At 45.6% G+C, this 18,691-nt stretch overlaps 1 non-coding gene across 1 annotated transcript; it reads left to right on the top strand.

The window, feature by feature from the left end:
• Positions 1 to 1,452: 1,452 nt before the first annotated feature.
• On the top strand, positions 1,453 to 1,524 carry TRNAF-AAA (transfer RNA phenylalanine (anticodon AAA)). Its single transcript has one exon. It is a non-coding gene; the product is annotated as a tRNA-Phe (tRNA).
• The last annotated feature ends 17,167 nt before the right edge of the window (positions 1,525 to 18,691 follow it).

Below are 18,691 nucleotides of genomic sequence, written 5' to 3'. Positions count from 1 at the left end.
CGGATCCTAATTTCACACCAAGAAGAAGTAAAAAGAGGTCATGTGGATGACAGACACAATGTGGAAAGCAAACTTTAATGCTTATGGAAGAGAATATAGAAGTATATCTTTATAATACAGGGGTAGGTAATGATTCTTTAAACAAGACATAGACAATGGAAGTCATAAAGAAAATAATCTTGTATTTTCTCACACTGAATGTTAAATCTGTACGACTGAAAACACCACACATAGGGTTCAAAGACAAGCCACACACAGGAAGATGCTTGCAACAGCTTTAATCCAGAACAACAGCAACACAAGGGTAATCAGGGCATAAGAAGAAGTCCTGCAAACCAATAAGAAAAAGCTAAACAGCTGAACAGGAAAATGAGCTAAGGAAATGATCCAACCGTCAACGCACATAAAAGGAAGCCAAGGTAGCCAGTTCACATGAATAGGAGCATAATACATGCATTAGTGATGAATAAAAAGCATCATAAAAACAAATTCTTTAAATTTGTCAGTTTAAAGGTTTAATAATTCCAAGTCTTGGTGAAGATCTGGGGGCCAGGGATTTTTATCCTCTGTTTATAGGAGAATCAATAGGTAAAGATTTTGGAGAGCCATGTAGCAACGTGCCCTAAAGTCAAAAATACTTTGTGACCTCACAGTTCTACTACTTAGAATATACCTTAGAAAAACTCAGAGGTGGAAGTAGATGTCTGCGAGGGTAGCTTTTCCAGTATGACTTGCAGTCGCAAAAAAAAATTGAAAACAATATGCATGTCTATCAGTACGCAAGTGGATAAATTGTGTATTGTAAATTATACGTTCACCTAATACACTTCCACATCCATCACAGTGAAGGGACTAGGTGGCTGGCATACATATGGATGATCTGAAACCTTAATATTGTGTAAAGAATGCAATACGTACAGATGAAAAGCTTGCAGATAATGTCTGTGTTTTTATGGCTCCGCACATGCAGTGAGAGTTGAGTCCCAGGGAGAGAGTGACGTGGTTAGATCTGGGGGTGCATCCAGGGGAGTGGGATTGGAGGGAGGCATAAAGGAAACTTCAGCTGTACCTGCAGCCATCTATTTCCTCAGAAAAAGAACTATCTTGAGGCAAATATGCCAACATATTAATATCTATTAGATGTGGATGGTGAGACGACAAATGAAAGTTTTCTCTGAAATAGATCATCATTTGGATAAAGATGTAGTGAGTGGATAAGTTATAGAAATTTTAAAAGGAAACAACAGTGAAGAGAAGTGAGGAGTGTTTCACATCCGGACAATTCGGTCTTGTTCGTGCTTTCTCACAAAGGAGCAAGCTTGTGGTCCCCAAGCGCCACCAGACAGGTACTAAATGACCCTTTATCGTAGGTACTGGTGAGGGGATTCTTGCTTCAGGTGAGCTCCTTTGAGATGACCTGGAACTTTCCTTATAAATTGAAAGTGCTTGGGGGAGGGTATAGCTCGGTGGTAGAGCACGTGCTTAAAGTGCACGAGGTCCTGGGTTCAATCCCCAGTACCTGCATTAAAAAATAAATAAATGAACCCAATTACCTCTCCCACGGTGGAAAAAAAAGAGTTAAGTTAAAAAAAACACACACCAAAAAAAAAAAAAAAAGTAAAGTGCTGGTAGTAAGTAGGTCTTTGGCCAAAGAACATCTGTGGATATTTTGGGTACGAATGTGACAGTGGCAGTGGGCATGACTCTGCGGGTGCTGTGGGGAAGCTGCCAGCCTGGAGTGGCCCGTGTGACTGTGAGAGAGGTGTCATTAGAATGCATGGGGACATGGAGAAGCAAAATCTCTGCGTTGGTCCCCTGCTCTGTCTGGTGACCAGACCCTCTGCCCTCTGTGGTTCCTTCCACAGTATCGTCTGCTGAACTCCATCCTCCCCACCCCCTGCTGTTTTCAGGTGCCGGGTTGTACAGACCTTCAGGTTATTCTCCATCAGGACTGTGTGTCACCAGGTGAGAAGGTTAAATAAAAGCAGCTCAGTTGGAGACAGGAAGCTGTCTGAGTTACTGGACGGAATCTATCAAGACTCTGATTGCAAAGGACAGAAAAGCACCTCAAACCAGCTTACTTTGAAAAGAAAGTGTATATATGTAGGAGGTGGTGGCAGGGGTGGGGTGGCCTCTTTTAGATCACATCATGAAACCAGAAGGAAAGGCAGATCTGGAATAGAGCCGGCCTTGGGCTTGGCGGCACTCGGGGTCGGACCTCATCTGGGCCCTCCACCTCCTTTCTGTTGCTTGGGTGATGTCCAAACCAGCCTTCTCCTAAGGCAAGAATTATGGCTGCAGGCACATCCTGACTTACAGCCTGCCAGCCTCACTCTGGACAAGGAGGCAGAAGATGCAACTGGACCCAAAAGGTACCCCACGTGGGGCAGTGCAGCCCATGCATCTTTTCTTTTTTTGATCAATTCTGGACCTGGTTGTTACCAGACACTGGCTGTGAGACCGAATTTCTCTGCTTTAATTTCCTTTAGAAGGAAATCATGAAGGGGAATAGTAATATAATATCCCTCGTAAGGTTATTGGGATGATCCAGGCAAAGCATTTAAAACTGTGCTGGGCTCAGAGCAAAGATGTTTTAAAAACTACAGTAAAGCCTTGGGCTGATGGGATAAGGCTGGTGAAGGACCCTGATTGGCTGAGCCTGGTTGAGGATGCCCCACCCAGTGGTAGGAGGCTGCAGCCTGTTCCAGAAAGTGCTGGGTGGATCCCAAGGACGCCACAGGCCACAGGTGCTTGCTCAGGGTTTTCTTAGGCTGTATGTGTTCTCTTGGTTCTTAAAGAATGTTCAGGGCTCCAGTTTCATTCTTGCCTCTAGTATCTGTGTATTCATTACTGGTTTTGGCATGTCTTCAGAGGGTCTGATGTACTGTTATCCTAAACTCTTTTTTTTTTTTCTGATTAGCTTTCCTTTTTTTTTCCCCATCACTTTTTGAAAATTGAAGTATAGTCAGTTTACAAGGTTGTGTCAATTTCTGGTGTACAGCACAATGCTTTAGTCATACGTGAATATACACATATTCGTTTTCATATTCTTTTTCATTGTAAGCTACTACAAGATATCAAATATAGTTCCCTGTGCTATACAGTATTAACTTGTTTATCTATTTTATATATAACAGTCAGTATCTTCAAATCTCAAGCTCCCAATTTATCCCTTCCCACTCCCTTTCCCCCCGGTAACCAAGAGTGTGGTAACCCCCCTTTCTATGTCTGTGAGTCTGTTTCTATTTTGTAGATGAGTTCACTAGTGTCCTCATTTTTCTTTTTTTTTTAGATTCCACATATGAGTGATATCATGTGGTATTTTTCTTTCTCTTTCTGGCTTACTTCACGTAGAATGACAATCTCTAGTTCCACCCATGTTGCTGCAAATGGCATTATTTTATTATTTTTTATGGCTGAGTAGTATTTCATTGTATAAAGATACCACAACTTCTTTATCCTGCCTTCTGTCGATGGACCCTAAACTCTTTTGACCGGAGTGCACAGCTTGGTGGGTTCTGGCCCCTCACCTGCAGCCCTCAGTGATGGCTCCAACTGGCCCTGGATTCCATATTATTAGGACATCTCTGGTCCATGAGTCTCTTCTCCTAACCCTTCACACTAGCTCCTAAAGGTTGGGGGCTGAGTGTTCTTTTAACTGTACACTCCTGGGAAGATGAAGCAAGAGGTGGGAAGGCATCACTTTTGCAGGGAACTCTGGGGAGAGAAGTCTGTACTCACCTAACCAGACGAGTACAGATGTATCTGCATCCCTGTGCTGAAAAGGACTGCAGGAAGAACACAGACTATGGTTACTAAGGCGGAAATGGTGGGGAGGGATACATTAGGGGATGGGGATTAACAGACACGTGTTACTATATATAAAACAGAGAAACAACAAGGACCTACTTTATAGCACAGGGAATTATATTCAGTTTCTTGTAATAACCTACAATGGAAAAGCATCTGAAAAGAAAAAAATATATATGTATATGTATATCTGAATCACTTTGCTATACACCTGAAACAAACATTGTAAATCAACTACACTGCAATAAAAAATTAAAAAAAATTGAAGCAGGAAGAAGGAAAAGAAGGAAACTCACCTGCAGTGATCATTTACACTGCGCTTCCCCACCATCTTATTTAACTTGGCAAACAGCCTACATGAAAGGATGTAGGTTCCCATTTGCCAATAGAGAAATGAAAGCTCAGAGAAGATAAGTAATTTGCTCAAAGTCATACACGGGAGAAGAAAGAGGAGAGGAAGATGAGGATGAGAATGAGGAAGTATGGTGGAGGCCACAGAGTATCCTTGACATCAATTAATTTCTAATTATTTATGCAGTGTTCACTGAGTGCTAACTGTGTAAGGCTCAGAGGAAGGAGATTAGCCCACCTGCCCCCCCCAGGTCCCATCTGGTGACTGGCCTCTGCAAGTCACACAAAACATAAAAGTAGATGTCCACTGTGTGGAACAGTTTGGCTTTGCAGAAGAACCCCACTTCCCTTAAATGTCTCTCTAGATGAGCACCCCTGTCTTCTAAAGCCAGGTTCCTGAATCCCAGCAAAGATGGAGGAGAAGGGTTGGACATTCCATTTTTCACTGAAATTCAAACTTCTGTTTTGCAAGAACAAAGGTCAACTTCCAGGGACCAAGAACTATTATTTTGCTGAGAAAGCTGTTCTTGAGACTAAAGATGCTGACACTCCATGGGAAAAAAAGAAGAAAAAAAAAAAGCCAAATTCATTCCTGGAAGCAAATTTGTAAAAAAATATGCTTTTGCATTGTTAAGGTAGAATTTTCTCTCATCTTTTCTCCTACCCATTTTTCCCCCCATTTTCACCACCATGCATGTTCTTTGGGGGAAAGAGATGTAACTAGTCCCAGATCCAGTTAATGAAAAGCATATGAAGGAAAAAAAGCAACTCACCATCTTTGGTTGGGCCATGTGTTTTTCTCATCTCCTCCATTTAACCATGTAATCATGCCTAGAGCATGACCACTGTGGGAGCCAGGAGTACAGACTCTATGCACATCACAAATTAGCTGTTGACCTAAGGGGTTCACTTTTTTCTTCTGGGCCCTTTGCCTCAGTTTCCCCATCTGTGAAGTGACTCTTAAGTGGTTTTCCAACCAATTTTTGGAGCAGCTTCTTTGAGGTCCCCTGAGGGACAGGGAAAGAGGCAGAGAGTGAACCCTCGTCACTGCTTCAAGCAGAGCAGATATGCTTCTGTCTGTTTGATAAATGGATGCTTTCTGATAAGATTTCACTTGAAGAAGGTGTTTTTCCCATCTGTCCCTTCCACCGCAACATCTCATGGCTTTGGGTCACCAAACTGAGTGCCTCTAACACATCTGGATGTGTCGCTACTCCGAAACAGATGCTCCTTCCTCAACTGAAGTCATCACCAAAGGCTACATGGGGGGCTTCAGGCTTGGGCTTCAGAAAATGGAGGGAGCCTCACGGTTCAGAGCAATCCTTGGAAAGCCTTAGGGAAGAGGTGGAGATGGGACTGTCAGAGCCAATTTGATGACACGAATTGAATCCCCACCTTGGCCAGCTTAGTCACAATTGCAGCCCAGCTAGCATGACGTGAAGGATTTGAGGAATTCCACTCCACCCCAGACAATGTCTTACCCTGCCCACCAAGGTCAGATGATTGAGCTGCCACTGGTGGGAGGTGAGCTTACCACTTTCAGTTTTAATCTCATTGAGTGTGTTAACAGCCCTGTGGTTGGGTCCCTTGAGAGTAAAGCACACATGTGCTCTTTTCTAGGGGCTGGATAACCAAGAACGGGGGTTTCCAGGGGTACCTGCGCTCGTAGGGTATTCTGGGGTGTGGGAGACAACTGACAAAAAGATGCCTAAAGTGGACATTGCCCCAGTTTACTGGTCCCTTCCATATAGCCAAGTTTCAGCAGTCAGAGAATCATGGAATCGCTAACAGAGAGGCCCCTGGGACATGTTCTCCAGCCTGTGACCAACGCTGAATGCTGTCCTGATAGTGACACTGATTGTGCCAACAGTCTTGGTGGAACAGAACTCACCAGCTCACAATCCATTTATGGAGCATTCTGGCTAAACAACAAGTTCTTCCTTCCATTGACTTAAAACTTTAAGTATTTCAGTTGTTTTCACCCTTTGTCCTGGGAGCTACGCAGAATTAATCCACTGCTCCTCCCAAAACAGTGGACCAAGGGTCTTAAAGGGGAACATCTATCATGTCCCCCTTGGCTGTGTTCTTCCATCTCATGTGGCTTTTCTACTCTAGTTAAACATTCCCGTTTTCTTTCATTTTCTCTCGCCTCCCTGCCTTGAGCCTGGATGCACTTCTCTTGGGTTGTCAGGGTCCCCTCTTAAGTTCCAAGCCCAGAGCTGAGCAAACAGCACAGAGTGCAGGGAACACCGGCCCTTCCTCTGCTCCGCTGCGGGGGCCGATGTGATGGCTATACTTTGCTCACCCAAGGCTCCGTTAGCTTGTCTCTGGCAACTGCATTTAACTGTTGTTAGGTTTGTACTCGAGAAATTTCTCAGTCTTCCTTTACGTGAATGGCTTTTAAATGAGTTTTCTCTAATCGTGTTCTTAAGGGTTGATGTTTTTATTTAGATGGAAGCTGTAATGGTTAGTTTTATGTGTCAACTTGACTGGGCCATGAAGCACCCAGATATTTGGTTAAATATTATGTCTGGGTGTGTCTGTGAGAGCCTTTCTGGAAGAGATTAGCATTTGAGTTGATGGACTGAGCAAAGTAGGCTGCCATCTCTGCTGTAGGTGGGCACCGTCCAATCTGCTGAAGGCCTGTATAGAACCTAAAGGTAGAGGAGGGTGCAGTCCCTCTCCTCCTGTCCTTGGCCTTCCTGGTTCTCAGGTCTTCAGGTGACACCACTGGTTTTCCTGGGTCTCCAGACTGTAGTCAGCAGGCTGCAGGATAATGAGCCAATATCTTATAATAAATTAAAAATGTCTCCTGTTGCTTCTTTTTATGTGGAGAGCCCTGACGGATACAGATCTATGTTTTCTGCTGCTAATCTTAGTATTGTTAATTGTCAGTCAGTATCTTCAGTTTAGGGTACACAACCTGCTCACTGCCTGGATTCATTTCAGGCAGATGCCTGAGGAGCTCACTTTCTGTGAATTCGCTCTGGTTGCCATACCCTGGGCATCAGAGCAGTGTCTGGCCCAGCGCAGGCCCTCAGTGAGTCACTGGTGGGGAGATAAATGGATGAGAGACTGACCCTTTCATTTTGACCCAGATGAATGCTTGGGCCAAAAAGAGCCATTATGAGCCACCTCCAGCAATCTGTGTAGCTATGGATCCTTCTTGTACCCCTGGACTATATGCCTTCCCATTTCTCTATGTTATCTTCAAGAATATCATGAGCTATCTTGTTAAATCACTTATAAAAAATAAGATATGCTTTATCAAAGAAGAAAATAAGACTGTTTTAAAGATAACTTCTCTATGGCTACCTTCTAACAGAAGAGAGTCCAACTGCTTTCTCCACCCTGGGGTAGAGTTTCAGTCTGAGCTCAAAGATTTGAACTTGTTTAAATGGGCTGAATATTAAAATTCTAATTAAATGCACATACACAGACATACACAGACGCAGAATGATAGAGAAACATGACTAGTATTTAATAGTGTTCACACTGGACAGTGGCTTGTGCACGTTTATCATTTTCTCCTTTCTCTTTTATTCTAGTTGTTTTATTTTGGGTATGAATTACCCATTTTTATATCAAGACACAGGGATTTTTATAAAGTAGATATGTGCTTTTACCACCATTCTTTTACTTATTTTGGGCTTCAGTTCCTTCTTAGTTACGTTATTTTACCTTTCAAGTTAAAGTTTATTAACCTTGTCAGAGGAAATAGAACAAAATGGAAAGTTAGGGATTGAGATTTCTCACTCCTATCTCGTAACCTGATATTATCTTCCCAAAGCAGTACATTTACCCCCACCCTGCCTCTCTGTCTTTAAAACCACTCCTGCTGTTTTTGTGGAATTTTAAAATATTTTTAGTCTCCAAGCTGTAGCTGTCCTGATGCCATTTATATAGGTTCTGTGGATTTATAAGAGACATAGGTTGTATGTGTGTGTGTGTGTGTGTGTGTGTGTGTGTGTGTGTGTGTGTGTGTGTATACATGAAAATGGTCAAAAGAGATTGTTATGTTCATGAGGTCTTATAGGAGATCTAGGAAAAGCTGTGGTCTATAACTTCAGAAGGCACCCAGATTAATTGGGTGGTAGGACTTTTGTATAGGGAGCGACAGTGGACCATCCAGCAATGTACAGTCAAGTCTGAGGTCACGTAAGCAAAGTCTACATTTTCCCAAGAAAGCATGATAAAACCCAAGGAAAGAAATATTAAACCCTAAGGCCATCATGAGAATATTTTGGAGAGGATGGAAGGTCTTTTCCTAATATCCTGATGAGGTAGAAGAAATAGCTTGGTTATTCTGACCTGTTATATGAAGAAATGGAGTCACAGAGAAAATGTCTTCATTGGTCAAATATTCCACAGTGGCACATGTGGAACTAGAGAATTCAGGATTCCTAGGGTAGAACTATTGCCACCTTTCTCTTTCACACACACACACACACAGCCTCTACTCCCACTGCATCCCAGTTCTGCTGCTTCCCTTTCAAGTTTGGTGCCCTCCTGCCAGACGTTGTCACCTGTCCTTTCTCAGATGGCCTTGGTAAAGTTACACAGCCGAGCCCGGCAGGCGCCTGCCCCAGGCCAAACAAACAAACAGAAGAGAAATCTTTCAGGCTGGGCACCAGGGAAAAGTGATCTTGATGCCGGCCGTGGCATGAGCCGAGGCAATTGATGACTTGGCATTCTGTCTCCGAGTCATCAATCATACAGAATCAATCTCGGCTCCCTCAGGAGCTGGCCCCCGGGCTCACATAATTCTCTCTCCCTGCCACCAACCTGAACAGTCTGATCCCAGTGGTGGGAACTGTTTTGTTCCGCGTTCAGCATTGATTCACTTGGCCTTCAGTAGTATTTTCTACATTCCCCAGAAATGTCACTTAATTTATCCTCTCCGAGGTGGCTAAGTTGCCTGGGCCTCACTGCATCAAATGGGGGCAGGCGAGCAGAGAAACGTGTCTGGCTTTTTGCATCAAAGGCTCGGCCTTGGGCCCTTAGACCTGAAAATCGGGACTCCGGCTCTTAGACTCCTGTGCTCTTCTCTGAGGGTGGGGCAGGGGGTCAAGCACGGGGGACATGTCACGTCCCATGGCCCCGAGTTGTTTTCACGGGCTCTGCCACTTCTGAGCTGCATGATCTTGAATGTGTTATTTGATCACTTTATGCCTCAGTTTCCTCATCTGTTAAATCGTTTAAAGAATAGCACCTACCTCTTGGAGTTGTAGGATTAAATTAGATCGGGGTTTAAGTGCTTAGTGTAGTACAGGGCAGAAGTGATCAATAAGTGTGAGGTACTAATATTATAATTATTAGGACACAATTAGGATTTGTAGGGTTGGCCGTACATATTTTAAAGTTGGTGACCATGAGGGAAAAGTCCTTGAGAATGTGGTCTGTTCAGGAAGAAATACTCTTCTAATTTGTCTCATAACCCAGCACCTGGCCAGCACTCACTTACTTCAATATCTGCAAATACGAGCCTGCTATAGAGTAAACTTGTGTCCTCCCGTAATTCACATGTCAAAACCTAATCTCCAATGGGATGGAATGTGGAGGCGTGGTCTTTGGGAGGTGATTAGGTAATGAGGGTGGAGCTCTCGAGTCAGATCGTGCCTTTATAAAAGTGACCCTACAGAGCTCCCTGGCCCCTTCCACCACGTGAGGACACAGCAAGAAACAGCCATCTGTGAACCAGGAAGCAGGGCCTCGCCAGACACTGAGTCTGCCAGCACCTTGATCTTGTATTCCCTAGGCTCCAGAACTGTCAGAAATAAACTTTGGTTGTTTGTAAGCCACCCAGACCACGGTATTTTTGTTAGAGCAGCCTGAACAGACTAAGACAGAGCCCTTCTCTTCCAAGCAATAGGACGTGGGCCTTATGGAAGCCGGCTTAACAGTTTGTGGCGTGTGCTGGATGGACCAGAAGGAGGAGGTGAAGGAAGTTAACCTTTGTGAATGCCATGAGTTTTCTGCTGGCTAGCTCAGAGGGATGTGCACGGATGAGGGGTGGGCCTCACTCCTTCCAGGCAAAGACCTGCTCTTCATCCCTCTTTGTAAAAGGGGAAGATGAACGAGTAGCCTTGCTGATAGGTGATGACGGACTTTCCCGGACCAAGTAGGGAGGAGAGGAAAGGCGGTGGGCGCAGGAGAGGGTCAGGCTCCAACCCGCCCCCCATCCCGGGGGAAGTGGCACTGCCCTGGGAGGGACAGCGGGCCCTTGCCTCTCAGGCGAGATCTCAGTCCCTCAGATCCACCTCTGTCCCTCTCTCCTAGCAACCGGAATCGTCTTTTCCCAGAGATTCCGAGGGCTGCTTTATTCGTTAGGAGACAAGGAGGCACTAATAAATTCCTCTGTGTGAGGTATTTAATTACATAATAATGTGTACACTAATCAGGGTAAATGTGTTTGTGAAAACACCTTGATATGGGAACAGTTAATCACCCAAGGCATTGCTTCTTAACACACCTTGGAAGTTAACTTAATTAAATTAATTAGAACAATGAAAAAATTGAACTGTTTATTGGTCCACAATGGCCTGAAGAAATGCTCCCACTCAAATGCAGAAACATCTCCCACACTGCAAACGATTTTCCCCCAAATCCTCAGCCCTTATGGCTACGGCTGCACCCCAGGAGCCTGCAGCCGGCGCAGCCTCCGCGGCGCCTCACCTCGGAGTCATTCCCTCTCGGAGGCAGAAGGGCGGGCAGTCCCCGCGGCTGCACGCCCCGCAGGTGCGCATGCGCCCAGAGGCGTGCACACGTATGCGCGCGCAGGCACACAGGCGCATGCGTGCGCGCACGGTCTTACGCCTCGCTTCCTGCACACGGTTCCAGAAGCGCGGGGAAATCAGGTAAGTTTTACCCCGATTCCTCCAGTTTTACTTTTTGCAGTCAAGCACTGAGCGGGCCAGTCTGTGCATCCTAAAGCGAGGAAAGAAAGGAAGAATGTTTTCTGAGGGATTCTTACAATCATTACTGTTGCCATCACCATCATCGTTATCTGTTAATAATGATGCTGTTCATAATCTGAATTTGCATGGTGGTTAAAAGAAAAAAAAGATATTCCCTAATCCCACCTCCCGCTCTACTTGGGCAATGCATAAGGTGACAGAAAACACGTTGCCTCTCCTGCGGTGCCTGTGGGCTGTGGCGTCCGACCCCGAGGGGAACAAACTTAAAAGTCAGTGCACAGCGTGAAAGCCAGGGGCCGCTGGGGGCGGGAGTCTTTATTTTGAGAGAGGAGTTCTCAAGATGATGAGGGTCGTGAGACCCCTAGAGATTGTCCCCCAAATCTAGGAACAGGAGGCCTTAACCATCTGTTGAGTTGCATACACCACAGTCATCTTTTACCTTAAGGAGCATTAGTTACCAGCGTCCTTGACCTTGACAGTGCCACAGAAGGACAACCGGGACGCCCTCTAGCAGAACCGCCTCCCTAACGGGCAGTGGCTAAATTTAGGAAACACAGGGACTTCTATTCAATAACTTGTAATAACCTATAATGAAAAAGTATGTGAAAAAGAATATACGTGTATAACTGAATCACTGCTGTATGCCAGAGACTAACGCAACATTGTAAATGGACTATACTTAAATTTAAAAAAAGAAAGAGCACTTATATAGCCTAAATTTCCTATTGTGAGAATAAGAGACTTGATATATGTGGTCTGGAATTATTTTTTACATGTGTCTTGTCTTTCCCTGTTTCAAAAATTAGAGCAGGAAGAGATCTCCCACAGAGGGCCGAGGGGCAGGGCCTAGGAGTTTGTATCGTCTGAGATTTTCCACTGTGCTCATCATAAACTCATTGATGGAGCTTTCATGATTTTATTTGATTTGTTAAGATGGAGGCTTCAGATTCTGCGCAAGTGTCTATAGAAGCAAATCTCCAACTAGCTCGGATACCACAGTATCCCAGTGCTGCTCTGTGCCATCTCCAAGATGGGACTGGTCCTGGCTCAGCCTGCAAATGGAAAAGTGCTCATCCTTTTTCTCTCTGAGCATTTCTTGGCTCAGTGGGACCTTGTGTCCGTCAGGTAGGGTTCTTGCTGGAGACAGGGATGGGGAAGCACCCAGATGGGGTGGGGTGGTTTGGCAGCATTAAGGAAAATGAACAAAAGGTGTTAAAGTTCCTCAGAGCTGTCAGGAGCAGGGACGTTACCAGCATTTAGCAGCTGAGACCTGATGGAGTGAAGTCGTTGCTGGATCCAGAGAGACATGTAGTTGTAGTAACAGAAACAGAGGTCTGGTGGGGAAGCGCAGCCACTGCCCGCGTGCAGACTGCAGGGAGGGAGCTGATGGAATGTATCTCGTCCGCTCTCTCCTCCCACCCCCTCATCTCCTGCCCGGGGCTCAGGAAGCCCGAGTGCTGGAGAGTCTGGGTGATTCGGTCCATGGAGGTCAGCCTGGGGCTGAGAGTGAGTGAAGGTAGAGGGTGGAGCTCAGACCAGCTGGAGTGAAAGAAAAATATTCTATAAAAGGGAAGTCAATAAAAAACATGAATTTTATTAATTATTATGTATATATTTATATCCTATTATAAATTATATATAATATTTATTATTTTATGATATATGACTCCTTCTACATTAGGATCAGAAAGTTTCTGTCCTATACTTTTATTTAAACTCTCCATATATTGAAACAGATACTCGTGTTTAAGCTACACCCAGGCCATAACTTCAGTTTTCATGACTTCTTTCCAGATAAGTCTCTGTGTGTGTTGGGAGTGGGGGGAAGAGGGGTGTGCATTAGGGAGGAACTTGCAGGTAGAGATTTGTAGTGAACCACTAAGAAGGCTGGCCCCAGACCCCAGCCCCCAGAAGACACAGAAGAAAGGGAGAAGAAACTCACTGTATAGGAGAGAATGCTGAGCAGCAAGGGGCTGGGCTGAGAAGCATTTTGCTCTCCTCGGATCCCCAGGTTTTCAAGTTCCTGCAGTTAGATCAGGACTGCAGAGTGTAGTCAGACCTCCACCTACCACACCCACCAACCATAACCTGTCATTCATTAATAAGGTAATTAATCCAAGTAACCTCCACCAAATTTCTAATCTAGGTGAGGTATGTATTAGGGACACTGTGCATCTTACAGTCTAGTAAGGAATTTAGGTCGGGTAAGTAAATGCCCTCAGTGTAAGGCAACATACGATGCACACCTTGAAAGGCATGAAAGCAGCATGCTACCAGAGTTCAGAGGAAGTAGCAGACACTCCTAACCCGGATAGTGGGGAAATCTCCATGGAAAAAGCAGTATTTGAGAGCGGAGGTTGTCAAAGGAATTTGCTCAGCGCGCCCCTCCGTTGCCACGCTCACTTCAACTTGCTTGCCTTTGTTCATTCTGCCTGGGAAGCCAGCTCTGTGTCTTCCTTTTTAGTTTTCAGGGCCTATAAAGTCATATCTGTTCCAGGGAGCTTTTCCCTACTGTTCCAAGCCACACTGACCTTCTGAGGTTTGTGGCACCTTCCCCTAGGCTGAGCTTCACCCTTTACTGTGCTGACCTCTTCATGGTGAGACAGGAAGGAGGAGGACAGGACACATCCATTAAAAGGATGACACAGCTGTTGAGAAAAACAGGGTAGACAAAAACTGGTCAGAACTCATTAGGCCCAAGATGATGGAAGACTCGACTTCTAGTAGACTTTGATCCTCACTTGAGGATGTATTAGCGTGCTAAATGACACAGGTGCCCCAGGTCAGGCTGACCATAAAGGGCTAAAAACAGTGGTGGTCCAATTCCTGGAAAGCCTCACCCATTCCCCCAAATCATTGGAATAATCCTCCCACTTGTGAGCCTATCAAATTACCACCCATAACAACTAACAACCCCCACGCCCTGGGCCCTCTCACCTTGTGAAATGGCCAGCACTCTGTCCATGGAGAGTGAGTCTCCTTGAATAAATCTGCTTTCATTCTACTTCAGCTCCATCCTGAATTCTTTCCTACAGAAGCCAAGGGCCCTCACTTGGTGGCCTGTCCCAGAGACTCGTCTGAGACCTGGGATGGCCCCAGTCTCTTGCTCCCTGCGTCTCCCGTAGCAGTGGGGTGAGAGCTGTTTTCGCTAACCACGATGTGAGCACGCACCATGCTTTTTTCTTAAGTCACTTCCCTGTTTCCCATCTGTGTTGTGGAAGAGAGCGTTTTCCTAACGGGGTCTGGGAGGGGGCAGATAGTTCAGGCTGCTTTTTTTTTTTTTAATCCCAACGATCCGCCCCGGCTCTTGGAGAAGCACCCCTTCAGGAAAGCTGGATCTTCTGACCATGAAACAGGTGGTTCTGGATAAACTCAGCCCAGTTGCAGGGACTCCCCACCCACAGAGCTGATGATCTGAGTTTCTGAGCCATTTATCCATCTCTAAGTGAACGTTTTCTCAAAGATGATTATGGAGGAAAGATGCGAACGTAAGCGGAAAAGGTCCTTGGTGCCTCATCAGCTCAATCCTCCTGTAATTACAGCCCCATCAGATGGGAAGGACAAACGTGTTCCCAGAACGTGATTCCTCAGCACGCCTCGTTCATCACCTGACGTTCCGGCCCAGACTCCAGCCAGCCTCCTGCAGCCCCTCCTTCCCTTCCGGGATCTAGTTCTGGTCCCTTCCTGCTTTCTCCAGGACCTGATGACCCCAGCCCCTCCTTACAGACAAGGTAGGAGCTTTAGGGCAGCTCGGTGTTGTCACTGTCCTTTTCTTCAAGAATTCTCGCTAGCTCTCCAAAGCATTATGCCCCTCAAGGAGTGCAAAAGGCGGAAGGCCAAAAAAAAAAAAAGAGAAAGAAGAGAAAAAGAGCTTTCATTTCTTCCGCACAGTTGGATGCTTTCCCCTAAAGTTCATACATAGAACTCAGAACAGCATGTGGTGCAGGCAGATAACATGCCCAGAGGGAGCTGCAGGTCAGCACCGGGAGGGGCTGACTCCTGTGACCTGAGATGGTTTATCTGGCGGTCACTCACCTCACAGGCCTCACACAATTAAAGAAATTGTGGGATAACCTGGATGTGTCTATGAGGCCATGGCTCCAGCTGGGCCAAAGCCAATCTAAAAGTCCGTGTGGAATTTTCCATCTCTTTAGCTGGATTGGGTCCATGTCTGTTCATTTTTTCATGTTTCAGTTCAGTTCAGTTCATCCCATTTGATCCTGTTTGATTCAAATGTATATTGAGGTCTGACCTTAAGGATTTTTCCTGCTGTTTCACTGTTGCCAAGAAGAATGGCGGCAGGGAAGTCTCTCCATTGCATGATGGTTCTTCCTTTTTATTCTGGGCAGAGCTTGAGTCTTGGCTCACTGCTTTTCCTCCTTAGCTAGAGAAGTGGCTGGACCAACACAGGGGATCAGAATCCTTTTTGTTGACCTCTGTCTTTTAAGCCTATACCTACGATTGGCCCAGAATTCATTCATCAATTCCCAGGATCCATTAATTGATGGCTCAGACTTGGTGGATCCAGTCAGCTCACGTCTTGTAGCGGCAGTCACTGTGCTCAGTGCTACAGGGATTGATGATGAATGTGAAAAGGTTTTAGGAGATCGAGCTAGGACAAATCCATGAATTTCTTGTCTTGTAATCACTGTTCCCCTCTGCATCTCAAGGGTCTTGCCAGGCAGCCCCAACCTCTTTGGCAATGCCAGCCCTCCTGGTTTTTACCTTTCTTACGCCTACCTGAAGTTGCATGTCCTGCTCAGGGGTGTGGGATTTGTCCCCGACTGGAGGAGCAGGTGGTAGCTCGCCCTCCCCCTAACTGAGGATGTGGTCTTTTCTGTCTTTAAATTTTAGTTGATTGACAGCCAGATGGAGCATCTTTTTCCTCTCTGAGTTGGCTTCTTATGCTGTCTTCTTCTTTGTGGGCCCCTGATTCTTTTCTAGATGGCATGGAAGTCCAGGAAAGCAGTGAGGCCCTGGGGTTACATTTATTCTTGACTGAGTGTGTCTTAATACACCAGGTGCCATGCCAGAGGAGGGTCTGAGGATAAACAGGACCCCGAGTCTGCCTCCAAGAAGCACATGGTTTTTCCTGTATCATAAGCTATCATCATTTAGAGGAAAGGAAAGAGTAGGTCTTTATAATTAAATTTTTTTTTCTTGTGGGTGAAAACTCCCAGAGCACGTGGGGGAAGTTCTAAGGGGCTGTGGAAGAACTTGTATGGATTATAACCGTCTGAAGACAGCTTGGGCTTCTTTTACTGAAAGAACGTGTTCACAGCCATGGATTGCTGAGGTCTGATGCTGGCTCGGAAAGACAGAGAATCAGCGCTAGAGTGCTAGGGGACAGGTTGGAATTCTGGAGTTTTAAGTCCTTCTCAGCCTTCTGAGTTTGCCATTCTGTGGCTGATGACTGAGTTCTTGTCCCGTTGTAGAAAGAATTCAGAGACAGGAAGCAGAGGTTCAGAAAGTAAAGTGGGGATGTATTAAGCGATGGATAGTATACCCTTAAGGGGAGAGCGGGCAGGCTCAGGTGAGCGGCTGCCCTGAATTTCTTTGGCAAGTTGGTTACATAGGGTGTAAAATGAATGGGTGGAATATTCATTGGGGAGGGAAGACTTTGGGGTCCTAATCCCTGATTTTCATCCCAGGTCCACCTTTCCGAAGGGAGGAGGGATTTTTGTCCTTATGTAGTCTGGATTGGAAGTGTCACGGCATCAGTGCAGGATGGGTACTTCTGATCTGCAAGGCTAATTTTATAGAAATGTGGGCATAATGAGCAAAAGGTTACATTCAGACACTGGAGATTCCTGCCTTTTCCTGCCTTTCTTTGTCGGCCTCCAGGCTACTTGTCACCCCAGAATGTGTGATCTCTTATCAGCCCGGAGGTTCCTGCTTTTCTTTCTCTGCCCAGGGACCCCTGCTGTTTACATGATGGAGGGTTTCCTGCATTTGGCCCATGTCCCCCTTTCTCTGCTCATATCTGGCTATCTGCCTGCTCTCACAACTCTAGGCATCCTTAAGTGTGCCTCTTAACTTCTGTAGTTGTGCCCAATGGCGAAGTGAGCGTACAATAATAGTTAAAAATTGTTAGGGACTGATAATATGTGTTCAATAAAATTTCGGTTGAATGAATGGATTCTTATTCTGTACAAAAGAAAATTGAAAAATAAGTAATTTTCCAGTAAAATCACATAATTGGTTCCAGAACCCAGAATTAATGACTTTGGAGTTATCTATGTTTATTGAAAGAGCCAGAATATTCCTCTTCCGTGGGTGTTGTTTACCGAGAGGATTTGTACGTACTGAGGCACTACTGTGTGATTTTTATACGGGTGGGTGTTTGCGATGGTGGCGCTATGAAACTGACTAATCGCGAAGCCGGGCTACTGTATACTGTGCATGGTAGTGTTTGCTTCTCAGCTCGGGGAGGTGTACTGAGTCCTGACGCCCCGCCAGCTGTCTGTGTTTTATAAGGAAACAAACAATCACATTGGGAGAAATAAGAATGAGAAGGTGGGGACTCACTCAGGGTATCTCTACCTTGGCCTGAAGCCTAAAGCCAGAACCATACCCAACAATGTCTCTTTTGAATGTGCTGAAGATTCAGGAAATTGCTCTTTTGTTGGCCCCTGATGAGTTTAGCTTGGCCCTTGGCAAAATTCGTAATGCCCACCCCCTCCCGGCCTCCCCTTTCAGCCCTCTTCAGCCCCAGATTAAATGCTGGGACCTCATGGGGCTGTCTCTGATTGCCCGTGGCACGTGATTGTTCCTCCTCAGCCCCTGGAGCACTGGCTGGCATCTTTCTTTGGTCTCACACAAATCCCTGCCTGTGGGGGCCAGTCCTCCTCTGGGAGCTTTCTGGCCTGAGGGCTAATGAGCATTACCTCCTCCCTGGGCCACTGGGTAACTAAAGAGATGGTATTACCTCTCCCCTGTATTTGCCTTCAAATGAGAATTCTCTGGGCAACCAAGGAACCTTGAAGACCTATCGAAATAAAGTTCTTCAGACAGAAAGCCCAGGAAGGGATTTTTTTTTTCCTTCAATTGAGAGTTTCGACTTTAATATATAGCTTTAAAATGATTCCTTCTCCCTGCTCCCAGACCAAAAAGCCTAGATGGCTACTTCGCTTATTCCTAGCCCTCTGATTCGTAAACCTCTTGGGTGACACCTCTTGGGTGGATGGATGGAGGTCAGGGAAGGTGTGTCTGGTGCTGAAAGATGGATCAGATTGACAAAACCTTGGAGGATAAGATGGAAGACAGATATTCCAGGCAAGGGGATCCGCAGAGGCAAGTCCTGAGACGACTCTTTATTTATTAAAGGAATAAAAGAATTAATGCCTAGAAAGACTCTGCCCCCACATAAGGCAGTCCGTAAAGTGACCCGCACGGGTTCCTCTGATGATTTTCAAGGTCCAGCGAGGAAGCATCTTCTGAAACTCTCTCCCTTGGCTTTGCTCACCCACCTCCTGCTCTGCCAGAATTCACATAGAACTTCTGGCACTCACGGCACAACGTTTTCTTTTAAAAAGTTAACTATTATAAATAGGTATCATTTTTATGTGTTAAATAAACTTGCAAGATGATGTTACCACTTCCGGTTTACAGAT

This window comes from Vicugna pacos, chromosome 24, assembly GCF_048564905.1.
Source record: "Vicugna pacos chromosome 24, VicPac4, whole genome shotgun sequence".
Classification (NCBI taxonomy): domain Eukaryota; kingdom Metazoa; phylum Chordata; class Mammalia; order Artiodactyla; family Camelidae; genus Vicugna; species Vicugna pacos.
This window is presented reverse-complemented; position numbering and strand designations above follow the sequence as displayed.